This window comes from Sturnus vulgaris, chromosome 7 (genome assembly GCF_052056855.1).
Source record: "Sturnus vulgaris isolate bStuVul1 chromosome 7, bStuVul1.hap1, whole genome shotgun sequence".
Taxonomy (NCBI): Eukaryota; Metazoa; Chordata; class Aves; order Passeriformes; family Sturnidae; genus Sturnus; species Sturnus vulgaris.
Window position 1 is genome coordinate 5,883,145 of NC_142249.1, and position 13,833 is coordinate 5,896,977.

Consider the following 13,833-nt stretch of genomic DNA (forward strand, 5'->3'; position numbering starts at 1 on the left):
TCTCTTCAATTTGCCTAACTAATGTCTTCTCCAGCCCTGCTTTTTAATTCATGATACTATCATTAATCACATAATTATGACCTCATCTCATTCTCTGTTAAGACTTGGGTGACTAATAAGGACAGGGTCACACTTCAGTTTGTATTGCTGTGTTTTATTGCCTAAATGAAAAGCAGCAAACATGCTGGGGACAGAATTCCCAAAACATAAAATTCTGCTGACAATATGCAACATTTTGCTGTTTCTGGAGAGCTGGAAAGTAGGACTTTTTGGTTGGTTGGTTTTATTTACACTGTTTTCCACATAAATACACACCTTGCCAGACCTGGGAACAGACTCCTTTTAACTCATCTCACAAGCACACATCAGCATCATAACAAACACATGGGAAGAAGAACTATTTCTCCAGGCAAGAGGCAGCTTAATCCAGTGGGTCAGATAAAAATCCTTCAGATAGAATATGGGAAGTTCTTTTCTAGATTAACCACTGCAAGGGACTGAAATCCCAGTGTTAGGCAGCATCAAATTCCACTGATGCCATAAACCATGGCAAGGAGCACACTGAGAGCAGGAATTAAGAACATGATGGAATCATGTGAAAGGGCTTCTGCTCCTGAATTAATGTTAGAGATTCAGGTTTGGGGAAAGGATGGTTAATTCTTCACATCCTGTATTTTTGTTCAGGTTTGACATTTGCCAGCCAAAACCTCCCTTTACTGACCCACTGTTCATAATTTTACTGGGTTATCAGTGTTATCCCATCTGGAAAGAGGGTGGCTCTTTTCTTCACAGACAGTTTAGGCTAAAGAGATCCTCTTCTAAGCATCTTGGGAAGCCCCTGAGTGCTGAATTCCATGGGGTTCCTTGTATTCCCTGGAAGGGATAAACAGCAAGGCTGTGGGAAGTCCAGTGTTTGAAGTCTGATCTCTGGCTTTGTTGCAGACACTTGGAGCAGACTCTACCCTTGCACAACAGAAATAAACCATGAAGGTTGAAAACTAGAAGAGAAACATTTAGAATGTATGGAGTGTTTTTATAAACCCATCAATTTTCAAGCCACTTTTGCAGTTTCCTGAGCCTAACTTGAAAGTTATGAGTGTTTAGGGGTAGGCAATAGCACACAAACAATACCCACTTCCAAAACATGCATATTCACAAGCTTCCCAATGTTGATAATGTGAAAGCACTGCTGTTTCTCCTACAAATAATACCATGTAATACTATCATAATGGTTTGATACCCCAGTTTGAGCTGTGCCATGCCATGCCATGCAGTTTTGCTGTTCATTTCTTGTGCTCACACTTGGTAGCTGAAATACTGCAGCCCTCTGAACTTGCTTTCCTGTTTCCCCTTGATTTTTACTCATGCTCAGATTTGCACTTAGTCATCTTTACAATCCTTGCCTTTTTCTGTGTCCTCTTCTCTACAGCATGACCAAAATTTGTTTGCACAGGATCTTTATGAGCTTCTGCCCTCACTAAAAAAGGGCCAACTTGTCTTGGGAAGTTTCCTGCATTACTTTTGACATCTCTCACAGCCTGCCATTCTTTAGCATTAATTTCTATCACTTCCCCTAGTTTCCCTGGAAGAAATTCTGATTAAGCAATAAGTGCTGGGCTATCCATCATTTCATGCCAGTCACAAGTCACAAGGTTCTTCTCAGCCTGGAAGGCACCGATCGTTCTTAATCAACCTGAGTGTGCCACGGGTAACAGAGTTAAAGACCTGATTTCCTGGCCATCCCCCTGGGATCCTGCCTAAGCATGGCAGGAAGGCAGAGCCATTTTGAGAGCACAGCTGATTAAACCCCTGCAAAGCTCAGAGGGCTTCACAAAAGTCCTGTCAGTCAGCCTGCATTTGATTTCAGGTCTGATTTTCATTTGTTTACAGTATCGCCCATTATGTGTAGAGTGTTTGCTAAACACTGAAGAATAATGGTCCTGTCCCATGTAGCTGACAGCAGAAGGGCTGACAAAGGGAAGGAAAGCAGTAAAAAAGGTAATTTATGTATGAGTCATGCTTCCCAGCCAGCTGTGCTGATAAAAAATGGCCATTCTTATGAGAAGGCTGGAAAAGAGCAGCGAAATTACCTTTCTGGAAAAAAAAAACAAACCAACACAACCCAAACCAAAAGAAGTATTTTGGACCAGCAGTTTGATTAAAGATGACTGACTGCCAACAGCACAAGGAAGAGAGTCCTGAGGAGGCACTTGGGTTTATCAGGGAGAGATGTTTGTGACACAGACACCTGCACCTAAGACAATACGGGGACAGCAGCAGGAGGTCCTGCCTAGGCACAGAAAAACCTGATAAGGAAGCAGGAAAACAGAGGATACAAAGTGTGAGAGATGAGAATTGATAAGCAGAGGTGGAGTTAGGAGTGGGAGCAGTGGCTGAGGCAGGGGAGGAAATCATTGCAGGTGCTTTTTCTGCAAATTGCCGAGCAGTCCCGTATCCACCTAGTGCACAGAACTCTGCAGGAAGATTTATGTTGTCATCCAGCCACGTGACTTGGGGTCTGACTTTGCTCCACTTAGAGGCAATGACAGACTCCTATTGATCCATGGGAACCATAGAAATCAAAGAAAACTTGCTGTGGCAACTGGCTAATTCAATAAAAGCATTGATTTTTCCAGCTGGACAATTAGAGAGCATGAATGCAGCGTAGCTGATTTCTGTCTCTGAATTAATGTAACAAATGATCATTGATTCAAGGGAGGGGAAACTGTACCCCAAAGGAAAAGACCTTCCATAGTAAAAATCCCCCAGCCTATGTGGGCTGGTCTTTATTGTGCCAGAGATAGAGCTGGTGATGATTCTGTGTCTGTCTTGGTTAGCACACTTAGGAGTGAGTTGACTGTCACCTCACAGAGCAGCCAAGGTGAAGGCAGACACACAGGGCCAGGGAGAACCCTGGAAAGGTGATGCAGGAGACCATGGAGTTCAAAACAGGTAGTGGGAGCACCTCATAGCATCACCAGATGAAAGGCTCTAGTTTTGCCCTGGGTTTGAGATAGAATCATGGAATGGTTTGAGTTGGAAGGGACCTTAAGGATCATCCAGTTGCACCCCCTGCCATGGGAAGGGACACCTTCCACTATCCCAGGTTGCTTCAAGCCCCCATGTCCAGCCTGGCCTTGGACACTTCCAGGGTTGGGGCAGCCACAGCTTCTCTGGGTAACCTGTGCCAAGGCCTCAGCACCCTCACAGGGAAGAATTCTTCCTAACATCTGATCTAAACCTACTCTCTGGCAGTGGGAAGCATTCCCCCTTGTCCTGTCACTCCAGGCCTTTGTAAATAGTCTCTCTATCTTTGTTGTCAGCTCCTTCAGGCACTGGAAGGCTGCAATTATCCCAAAAGCCTTCTCTTCTCCAGGCTGAGCAATCCCAATTCTCCCAGCCTTTCCCCACAGCAGAGCTGCTCCATCCCTCTGATCATCCTGGTGCTTCCTCTGAACTGGCTCAAACAGCTCCACATCCTTCCTGTGCTGGGCCCCCAGGGCTGGGGCAGCTCTGCAGCTGGGGTCTCACCAGATTGGAGCACACAGCTCTCTCTTCCTCCACAGTGGGGAAGATACTTTGAGCATCCCCTCAAAGCTTTAAAAGAGGAACTTCTCAAACCACATGCAGTAGCTGTGAACAGGCCCCAAGATTTTCAGAGGTGCTGGGTATTTGCAAACTGAGGTTCTGACTTCATGCTTTGCTGTCCTGGCTCAGGAGTCAGTGTTCCAGGCTGTGTGATGATTTATTTCCTAGGAAACTGGTGTGCCACTTGCAAACCGTTGTCCATTTGCAAAAGCCCTTTGCTGCTGAGATCGGTTCTAATGGTGTTGAAGCATCTTGAACTCACTGCACCATGCAAGCCCCCCAGAGTGGGCTGAGGAGTTCCAGCTGCTGCCAAGGCATCCCCCAAGGGTGACTCTCGTTGCAGCAGGGAACACATCTTGGTGTTCCCAGCTCCTGATTTCAGGCTGGCTGCTGTCTGTGTGCCAGGGGTGTGCTGCAGTGCTGGCACAGGGGCTGCTGCTGTTCCCTGCTGGGTGTCACCTGGGCTGCAGGGACAGTACAGGCAGTGACATTTTACCGGCTGAGGTTGTTTGCGTCAGTGCCTGTGAGTCAGGGCCCTGACCTGGGACATGTTTCACGTTGATCCCTGGGCTTTGACGTGGATGGGCCATCCCAGCACCCCGACCTGCCAGAGACACCACCTCCTCTCATCTCATTCTGTACTTGGTGCTTTTTTTGTCCCATTTCTAATGGCCTGCAATAGAGATGTTGTGAGAGGGCTCAGCAGACACAATGCACCTCCTGCCCTTCATCACAGGAGCAGGAGTGAGGAGGTGTGATAAGAGTTGTGGAGCATTAATGGAGCAGGATGCTCAGAGCTGGAGGGGAGGAGGGATATTTCGATCAGTCACCGGGATAAAAGCTAAGCTGCTTTACAGCACAGCCTGCTAGAGAGTGGTGGTTAGAAAAATGTGTCTATTAAAAGGTCAGGTGTGGTTCTGAGTTCTGGGCTGACACTTGCACAAGCTGGTAAATACATAATGAACACCTTCTTAGATTAATTTTGTCTATTTGGGGTCACCGTGAACAGCCCATTAGACAATAGGTTTCTCAGAGGCTGCCAAATACTGAATCTGTAACTTCTTTGAGAGTAGTTTATACAATATTTGGTGATCGGATTTGGAGAATTATCTGGATATATTAACTAATTTATGTGCTTCTCTTCACTGACCATGGGAGCATAACTCTTAGAATCAGATTTCTCGTGTGCAACAATCAGAGGGACAGCCACAATTAAAGTTTCACTACCCCAAACCGCTCAAAAATTGTGGTGGCCTTTCTGATTACCATATCTTTTTAGAGTCTATAGTTTTCAGCTTTTCAGTTGTGAGAGCTGAAAATTAATCTTTTGCTTCAAGTAAAGAAGTACTCTCATTTATATCCCAGATCCCAGCACCAGGAACATTAGGGAGAAAAATGAAATACCTGAGAGCATTAAACTGCAAATGTACTTTCAGAATACAGGGCAGGATTTGCTCCCAGTAAACTGTCAGAGCTCCTGCTGGAAGTGGAGACTGCTTGCTGAAAAGCAGCATGAAAGGTGCCAGACTTGTTGAAAAATTCACAGGCACATTTTCATACTTAGAACTTCTCTCCCAGTATAGTAAGAGAGCTCCACTCATGTAACTTCTGGTAGCTGTCATGGAAGCTTTTTGTTTCCTAGCAAAAGGCACAGAGGCAACAGTGGCACAGGCAAGAGAGCTTTGATGCAGAATGTTCAAAAGCCTGATTTCTATTTCCTCTCCAAAGACCAGCCCTCCAGAAGCTTTCCTTGACCTCTTACAGGGTGTGAAATAATCCAGGATGGGCTTTGGTGCTCATCTTTTTAAGATTCTTCCACGTCCTCCCCACAGGCATCTTGCCAAACAGCCGAGGAAAGTGTTGCCAGCACTGCTTTCTTCTGTGGATGGATTTTGATTATTAATAAAATGCTCAGGATGAATGGAACCAGTTCACATCTTGTCAAAGTAGCACAAGCAGGATGCTGCTTTTATTGTCACTGCCCCTTCCTCCTCCAGATCGTCCCTTTCATGTGCCTGAGCAGCACTGAGGTGACTGCGTGCTTCATTAAGAACTGCTACAGCACATGAGCCAGCTCAGGAAGTGGTTTACAAACAGCAAAGAGAAAACTCAGGGACAGAATGAAACAGTGGAAGAAAGAGATGATTGCAGTTTTAAGTTGAATTTCCACGACCTTCCAAGCAGGCATTCCAGTAGGAGTACATTAAATTCACATATTTCTCAACAGCAAGGGCTGTTTAGCAATAAAGACCTTTGGCACTGAAAGAGGCTCAAAACAAATCTTTGCAGGCAGCAATAAAACACAAGGAGTGCCATGCTGAACATCACTGGGTCGCGTAGCTTGTTAAGGCAAGAGGCTGGAGGCTTATTTGTGCAATCCCTGCAAGAAATGTTGTCCTGTGACACACTCACTGTCACAGATAACTGCCTTGGAGATTAAAAAAGAAAAAATTAAATGTAGCCCAACAAAAGCACTGCTGTAGCCACACTAAAGGAAAATGTGCACAGCCACAGACACACAGAACATGAGAGCTTTTTGAAACTTGAACCGAGCTGCATTTGGAATTGGGTTTAGAGCTGTTGATTGTTGCCTGTGGAAATAAAAAATAACTGCAAGAGATGCTTGTTGTGCATCCTCTGAACAACCTGATCTAGGTGAGGTGGGGAAGTGGTCCCTGCCCTTGGTAGGGACTTAGAATGAGATGATCTTTAAGACCCCTTTCAACCCAGGCCATTCTATGATTCTGTGATTCTAGAAACTGAGGAAAAAAAAGTCTCAAAGCCACTGCATAATACAGGGTCTTGTCTGGAAGTTCCCAGTATTCAGTCCAGGAAAAAGGCAGTGTGGGGTTTTCACATTTTCTCCTGTAAAAAAGGAGCTGCTTGACTCCCCAGCTTCCTTGAGATCTGAATAATGAAATAGTTCTAACCAATGTTTATATTAAGGTTTGACTTTGGTGATGCTTTGCATTGCACCCACAGCATGCCAAGAGCCTTCCTGCCATGCAGGAGAGGCCTCTGGCTCCCACAGGCTGGTGCCCCAGTCCTGCAGGGATTTTTCCACAGGCTTTTCTTCCCATTTTTGGGGAGCTGTTCCACTTTTCAGTTGTCTGTGGAGTTAAGCATGTGTATAAATGATTGTAGAAGTGGGTTATTTAAACTTTGGGTTATGTAAGGGCTATAAATTTTAAGATGGTTTCTTCCAGGGATTTTGCAGGCAGATTTGAGTTTGTCCATGGTTAGCTGACACACTGTTCCAGCTCAGCTCACAGTGAACTCCAAACACTGCAGCCACAGCTCTGTGTGCCTTTAAAAATCAAAGCAAATACAGGCACTCTTCAAAACTCCAGGCAAGGTGATGCTGAAACTCCCTGTGCTCTCAAACCACAGTCTGTAGCTATGTGTGTATGTGAGTTATTCTACATTCTTACATGCAGGAGAGCTTTTTTCCCAAAATCTCTCTCCCTTCCCAAACCCACTGTTTAATCAATGCTTGATAAGCATGTTTTAAATTATGGTTTTCATCGACTTTCCCACGGAATTTAAGATAACCTCACTGTCACTGAGTATCCAATTGTATCCAAATGGCATTAACATATGGGACTGGGGCAGACTCCATAAATACCAGTGGCATAGAACAACACAGTGTTTTACATTGATGGGGCCCCAAGGCTCCTGCCTGCCTCCAAGTGATGAGCTCCTGGGCTGCCTTTGTGCCCAAAGCAATCTGAAAATACTCCTGCAGCACAGAATTGCTTGCAGTATTTTGTGCCATTGCTAGCCCACCCTTGTTCCAAATTAATCTGTGCCTAATTTGCTTCATGCTCATACAGGAGATAAATTGTTGATTCTACAATAGCTGGATTAGTCAAATGAAGACCATGTCTAGGTATCATGGAGTCCCCAAGTTGCTGTTAATGGGCTGAGAGGAAGAATGTTTCCAGAAGACAATTATCTGTTGTTTTCTGATATCTGCTATTACATGTTGTGTTATTTGTGCACTTCAGGTCTCTTCACAGAGTCAAACAGCCAGAACTGGTGAGGAGGTTCATGCCTTGCTGTGTCATCTGCCTGATGCTGGATATTACCCCCACATTTATCCTCTGGCTTAGCTTCTAGGAAGAAGTTATATCCCACATATATACACAATCCCATTTGCCCTCAAGTAGTCCTTAATGTTGTCTTTCAGTTGTCAGGATGGCAAAACTGAGCTTTGCTCACCCATTTCTAGTGAGATACAGGTATATATCTATCACTGTCTTGGAATTAGGTTTGGAAAGACAGGCATCAGTTAGCTCCTTCCCAGGGGTTACATGGATTAGTGTCTACAGAGGGCACCCTCTTCCATGGCATTTTTTTCCTCAAGCAGACATCTGATGCTATTTCTGTTTTCTTGGAGGCAATGAATGTTGCTTCTAGTGCATCATCAAGTGTCTTATTATTAAATAATTAGAAAAGGTTTTTTATAAGCATTTTGACTGTTAAGAGCCCCAATTGCTGTTGTTATTACTACCTTCTGGCAGTGCAGAGGAAGACACTGGTGAATCTTCCTTTGATCTTTGTTGAAACAAGCTGGAGAAAATGGGCAGATCTTTGGTCTCTAAATAATGATACTATCCATAAATAATAAATTTGTAGACAAAGGGCCCTTTGTAACTTCCTGCCCAAAGGTGTTCATCTTCACACATGGGCACAGTGTCTGTCCTGTGCTCCTCTCTTGTCACTGGTCCTACTTCTTGCATTTCTGATTGTGGTAGTTGTAATGGCATCCAAAAGGATACTCAGCCTTTGGGATGGGCTTGAGGGGTATCTTATAAGGGGTCTTTCTAATGTAAAAGTTTTTCTGGACAGAAATTTTGAGGGGCAAGAAAAAGAAATCAAGAAGTAACAAACAATGCCAGTTTTTGGAGATTTTCAGACTCTGAAAATGAGAGAAGGGAACTCTGACCAGAAGCTGCAAAACCCAGCAAGATATTTGTGATATCTTGGACTTCAGACCAAGGAGTCCAGAATCCAGTGACCAAACAACCTGGCTAATAGTCAGAAGGGTCTGCCAGGCCTGCCAGACATTCAGAGGTCCTGGAGTTGTGGCTGTAGACAACTTGCCTTTCAGCTTTACAGTGCACACAGAGTGGGACTAGCACAAACAGGACCTGTCTGACCTGCTGAGGAGGTGCTGCATGGTGCATCACTCTGTGCCCACCAAGGCTTGGTTTGGGTGTGATTGACCATCTGTGGCTATCCAGAAGCTGCTGGACTTGCTGTGCAAATCCATCCAGCAGTACTGGAGTTTAATTTCTCCTCTTTGTCTGTTCCATGCCCAAGATAACTCCCATGTGACAGCAAAGCTCCAAGATCAACTCAAAATTTCATCCTGATATCATTTCTGTTTGAAAAATGAAACTGCAGCACGAGTCAGCTCTCTGAGGTGCAAATCTAGAGTGGAGTCTGTCTGCTTGGACATCCATCTCACAGGACACTTCCCAAGGTAAGGACACATCATGGAAGCCCCAGTGAAGGTGTGTAGGTGGCAGGGAGAGGGGAACTGCAAACTCAGGGTGTGCGGGTGGGTGCCAGCACATCCTCCAGCCCCTCCTAAGGAGCTGCCCCTTCCAGCACGTGTCCCACCCCTGCTCCCCAGCTCTCCCAAGATCAGGCACACACAGGTTTGGAAATGCAGAACTCAGGGCATGCCCTATAATGAGCCCTTCTCCTGCCCTGCACTTCCTGAAGGACCAGGCTGATTCCTCCCAGGAAGGGTGCCTGGTGCTGCAGTCATTAGGGAAAGGAGAGGTGAGCACTCTCTCCCAGGATGATTGCAGAACCCTTGCACATTCAGTGAAGATTGCCCATCTCCACCGTGGGAGTCACAGAACCAAATCCTCCTTTGGGACAGCTGCCTTTTATCAATGACCTCAAGAGGGAAAAGAGATCTTTAACCTTCCCTTTGCTAGGAACGAAGGAGCTCTCAGAAATATTCTGTGGGTAAGCAAGGCCTTCTGTGCTCCTGTCTGTGCTCCTCCATCACTGTGGTGCTTGTGAGGGATTATTACAACACATATTTTTCTCTACACCAAGCAAGTTCCCAGCTCCAGGAGGCTGACAGGCCTTGTGCAACTTGTCATTACTCATCAGCACTCCCTATGCTCGTTTAGATCTCAGGGTGTGGTTTTAATGAGCTGATTTTGTAATAACACCCAGGTGACTTGGTGATGGATAGTCACCCTAGAAACCTATTAAGCAGGAGTGTGGTGGCTCCATGTCCTTAGACTACACTCTCAGATTGCTGTTTGCTTCTAGACATTGAGCTTGTGGGGTTGCCTTCTGCCTTTTCCCATAGCTTCCAAGCCTTTTGGTGGATAAATCCCACAGAAATCATCTGTAGATATTGTGGTTTAGCTTTCTTTTTTTTTGTTAGAGTTGGGGTTAAAAGTTTGAGAGGCGGCATTTTTTTGTTTGGATTTAGATGTTTATCAATTCTTATTTATATTACAGTGAATTTTACAGTATTTTTAGCTAATAAGCTAAAAATGGTGATGTATTTTTTTTTCTGCAAGGCCTTTTAAGGCCAAACAGTTTAAGAATGGACACAAATTATTTTTACTTTTAAGAACTAATTACCTGTGGCTTGCAATGCAGAATTTTTTATTTAATTACAGAAGTACTACCTAGACCTATGAAGAAATAGGACAAAACTTTTGCCCTAAAACTTTTATTTTGCTTTTTATATTTTAAAACTTTAAATTCCAAGTTTTCTACCAAGTGATAATACACAATTCTATTCAAACTACACACACACGATTTCAGTTTTATTACTCAGTTCTGGAAGCCTTTTCCATGGCCTCGGGTCAAAAGCTGTATTTTCTTAGGGGTCAGTGCTTGTTAACACAGAAAGCCCAAAACTCTCAGTTTTTAGGGTTCCAACACGTAGATTCTTCACTGAAATGTGAAGAGAAGGTAGTAGAGAAAGAATCTGATAGTGCCTGGGCTGGGAGTCCTCTGTTTGTTTTAGAAAGTCCATGTGGCAAGGAACACGTGTGAATGCACTCCAGCTATGGGGAGAACAAGCATTGCTCACAACTCAGTTGCTAAATCTGAGCAAACCTTTAAGGAGCTGTTTTATTATCCCATAATATAATAAAAAATTATGTTTTTTCCTGATTTTTGCATGATTATGCATATTGGGTCAAACCACTGCATTATGGAACATAGAAAAAAGCCTTTACTTAATCCACACGACTGAGGATTTAACTTCCTTTGATGTGCAAATCTAGTTAATTTTTAATTTGATACAATTTTCATCTTTCAGGAAATTTATTTCCATTGCATACAGAACAGTTGTTGTCCCAAGCACATCCTGCCTCTGTATTTCCTTATCCTTCCTAGGCCTCTTAACTTGAAGCTGTTTTGTTGGAATTTTTCTGGGCAGCTTTGCTGACACTTTGGTTTGGAAAGCACAAGTTGTGCCCAGCCTTGGAAATACCAATTGTTCTTTGCAAAGTCAAATCTATTTTTCACAGTGACCTTGCTTTGACCTTGTTAGGAGAATAGTGTGATCCCTAATTAGTCCATCTGTCAGCTGTCCAGGCTCACGTGATGGGACAGGAGCCTCGCTGGCAGATTGGAAACCAGCTGAAAGCACAAAGAATGATAAATGAGAAATGTCAGGGTTTGGACACTGGTAACCATCTCTTGTTGGCATCAGATCTGGGTTTCACATTGTTCATGATCTGAAGGAAGGGTTAAAGGACATCCTAATGAAACTCCCACATCACCCACTTGCTCTAGCCTTGGGATGCAGTGGGTTTGTGTAGGTTGGAAATTGGGCTCTGGCATCAAGAATAAAGCTTTTGAGAAAGGGTTTTGATGAAGCAAGTCCCACCTATAACTGTGTGAGCACAGCAGACCCCAATTTAGTGGCTTCATTGCACACTCTGAGGAACTGTACATTGCTGGGCTTATTTGATGAGCAGGAATAGAGTGGGGGGTGGCTCTGCTGGTGACCTCCTGCTGTACCAGAGAGAGACCAAACTGGGATTGTTGGTGCCTGCCAGGACCTACCAGCAGCAGCTGCCTTCCACTGCTCATTTTGTGCCCACGAGTCTTTGCTGACTAACTTTTAATCCTGATCCAGTGTTGCATGTCCATGGGATCACAGGAGTTTGTAACCACTGGGAAAAGGGGAGTGTGAAGCCTGCAAGCAGCCCTGTGGCAAGGTAGGTGTGTGTGTGTGTGGGAGCCTCACAAATCCAGCCCTCAGTGCTGGGCGTGGTGGGAAATGATTCATGCACCTATAGGTTTGTTAGCACCAGATGTGGCTGAAGGTGACCTTGGGAGCCAAGGAGAAGGGTGAAAGAGTGGGAACAGGGTACTTCTGAACACAGGCACCACGGCTTTAAAACCAAAAGTTGCATTTCCCTGCCCTTTCCTAAATCTGTTCCAGCAGAGCATTGTTGACATAAGAGGAAAAATCCCAGTGATGAGCTCTTCTGCAAATCCTGTCCCAAATGTTTTAGCTTGTCATGCCTCTAATTCATTTGCAAGAAGCTTGGACTAAAATAAAATTTATTTTCCTGCTTATCTGCTCTGATATCAGAGTACCCCAAAACTCTACTTGGTCTGGTGGCTTGTTCCTGGAAACAAGGCTGCTTTGCAAGAAAAAGGAGTTAATATCCAAGAATTTTGAGCCAAAAATCAGCTGCACAGTTCTCCTTGACCTCTTTGGAGTTGTGTGATACAACCCTTGTACTGATGACAGTGACAGACCACTTGAGGGAAAACTGCTTCCAGGAGGGGCTGCTTTGCAAATGCATTTTAATAGGGGGGAAAAAATCACCAATAAATAGTGGAAATGTGTTTGGTGGCAGGGTGGCTACTGTGGTGGTGCCATATCACCTGCAGTTTCACAGTGACTAAAAATAGTGCTGCCCATTTTAGTTTTTCTGAGTGTTCTGAATGTTTTTTAAAATGCTGAGTGAGCATCTCTCTCAAAACCACTTCTTGTGCCTGAACTTAGGCAGCCAGGAAATGTGCAGGAATTTGCATTTGCAGGCTCCTGCCATGCCATTGGAAGGAACTAGGAGCAACTCCCAGAGAGTATGTGCAGCCTCTCCTGGGGAATGCCGTGGGCTGCTCAACAAAAGCTTTTTTTTACCATTTCTCAATTTTCAGTTTGTCTTACACCACTGCAGCATCATCCAGTGCACTATGTTGCCTAATGCTGGCAAGTGCTCAGGCAGCTGCTGCTCTACCTGTGAGGGAGGCAAGGCTTTATACTGATTATAGACTTATAAATTTTACCTTCCTCGGTGCTGCAAGGGCATGTGATGTTAGAATCATGGAATTGGTGAGGTTGGAAAAGACCTCAAAGTCCAAACATTGATGCAGCCACCACCATGTTCACCTCAGAACCAAATCCACGTCCCCAAATGCCACATCCACACTTATTTTTCAACTCTTCCAGGGATAGAGACTGGCACTGACTTCAAGGGACTAAATATTCTGCCCTGTCAGGTTTGATCCAACTCCCCTTGTATTTCACAGCCAAGCCAGGAGTGTTCATGAGCACACAGCTGCATTTTGTGGTGCTGCTATGTGGACCTGTCATTTTGGCCAAGAAACCAGTGAAATATGAATGGTGTGTGTGGCCATTTCTTCTCATCCTCCCCACTGTGTTAGGGCTGGAGAGAGCCCCCAGCACCCTCTGACTGACCCTGTGCAGCAGCTCCTCCACAGCAGTTCTCTCTGCTCATGGATCCCTGCCTTGCCTGTGGCACTCACAGCTGCCAGCCTGACACATCAGGACCCATAAGGACATGTCCTCCTGGCAAGAATGTTTCCAGAACTCTTGCAGATCATTCACTCATGGGCTTTATTCTGTCTTGCATCACCTGCCTCAGTTTTTATTTCTCATAAATAAGTGGGCACGCTTGGGAAGTACAAATGCATTCACTGCTACTGAAATAAAAACTCCTCTACTTGACAGAGCATCCCAAGGAAAGGTCTGTTTGTGAGTTCTGCTGTGTGGGGTGAGTCCTCCTGCCCTGGAAGCTGCAGCCCCTGCAGGGTGATGTGAGCCCTAGCCACGGTAGCTGTAGTACAGGGGATGAATCATGGCTCTAATCATTTACATTGGATAAAATCACAGTTCAGAGCTCTCCTGAGAGCCTCCATGGGCACAGCAACAGATACTGCTTTTCTTCTCAGTGATCTGCACCACCCCTCAGTGGGTTTGCCCTTCAGCCC